Source organism: Triticum aestivum, chromosome 1A (genome assembly GCF_018294505.1).
Source record: "Triticum aestivum cultivar Chinese Spring chromosome 1A, IWGSC CS RefSeq v2.1, whole genome shotgun sequence".
Classification (NCBI taxonomy): domain Eukaryota; kingdom Viridiplantae; phylum Streptophyta; class Magnoliopsida; order Poales; family Poaceae; genus Triticum; species Triticum aestivum.
The window spans coordinates 488,287,373-488,289,295 of NC_057794.1; positions in this window are offsets into that span (position 1 = coordinate 488,287,373).

The window sequence follows — 1,923 nt, forward strand, 5'->3', positions numbered from 1 at the left end:
AGCCTCCACACAAAATCCAACCGTTACACACAATTTACCAATCTCGGTGGGACCGAATCAACAAACTCGGTCGGACCGAAATAGTAAACCTAGTGACCGTTAGAGATTTTCGGTGGGACTGACATGCAACTCGGTAGGACCGATATGGTTAGGGTTAGGGCATAACGTAATCTCGGTGAGACCGATTACACAAACTCGGTGAGACCGATTTGGTAATAAGCTAACCAGAGGGTTGGTCAGGCAAACTCGGTGGGACCGATTACACAAACTCGGTGAGACCGATTTTGGTAATGAGCATACACAGTGAGTTTGCATTGTAACCTCGGTAGTACCGATTGCACAAGATCGGTGAGACCGATTTTGGCAATGGACATACACAGTGAGATTACAATCCCATCTCGGTGAGACCGAGATCCCTATCGGTAGAACCGATTTGCTAGGGTTTGGCAATGGCTATGACAAGTGAAACTCGGTGGCGCCGGATAGAAATAATCGGTAGGTCCGAGTTTGGCTTAGGTTTAGGTCATATGTGGAAGTGGGAAAGTAGCTGAGGATTTTGGAGCATATCATTAAGCACTTGAAGCAAGAGGCTCATTAAGCAACACCTCATCCCTCCTTGATAGTATTGGCTTTTCCTATGGACTCAATGTGATCTTGGATCACTAAAATGTAAAATGAAGAGTCTTGAGCTTTAAGCTTTAGCCAATCCTTTGTCCTTAGCATCTTGGAGAATTTCCCACAACCTTTAGTCCATGCCACTCCATTGTTGAACTTATCTGAAACATACTAGATAGAAACGTTAGTCCAACAAGAGATATGTTGTCATTAATTACCAAAACCACCTAGGGAGCACTTGTGCTTTCAATCTCCCCCTTTTTGGTAATTGATGGCAACATACATCAAAGCTTTAGATAAAGATATAAAGAACAGCAAGTAAAGCTTTGGAAGGACATGTAACAAGCATAGGCTCCCCCTACATGTATGCACTCATGTAAATGTGAAATATAGAGGCATGTGAGAGCATAACCATGACAGAGTAGGCAATGTGTTACATGTATCTTGGCCATATGCATCAGAGCAAAAGATTATCAAGGAAAATACCTTCATGCTCATGAGTCCTTCTTGCAAACAGTATGTACATAAGCAAGAATTCCTCATACTCATGATTTTGATGCATACACTTACCTTGTAGTCTTTAGCTGGCTTAGGATGGAATGAACCTGCACAAACAAGGTTAGATAACACAGGTACCTCCACTAGCCAGAGCAAACCAAAGAAGCCACAAGAGTACCAAGACTGGGATGACATGTAGAGAGTGAGTACAAGGTACCACAATGGATTCAACATGTCCCCAAGAGTAAAGATATGCAATGAATTTGACTGATTTCTTTCCCTTAGGTGTCTTGCTCCCCCTGAATCTTACATGGGATATTGGGAGAAGATAGGGAACAGAAAATCAGAGCTGAAAGATACAAATGGATAGAACTTAATGCAAATAAGCACATATGAACATGTCTTTCCCCCAAAAAGACATGTGACATCTCTCCTCTTGAACATCAAGCATCTGGGATCCTTGAGTATTCTCTCCCCCTGGAAATCTCTTTCTCCCCCTTAATACTTTCTCCCTTGTAGGTGATAAGCTTTGATGTGATCTCTCTCTCCCCCTTTGACATCAATTTCCAAGAAGGGCTTTCTGGAATCCGTCGTATAGGTTTGGTCCTTGAGACTCAGCACAAAGCAATGGATAAAACTGTGATGCTTGTAGAGGACAAGATTCATTGAGTAGAGCTGGATCAGAAGAAATATAGAACAAGTGGCAAACTGTTTTTCCTGTTGTGAAGTCGGTGGCACCGAGTGGCATGTTTCGGTGGGGCCGAAAAGATTCGGTTGGACCGAAAACTACAAGTCGGTGAAACCGAGTTC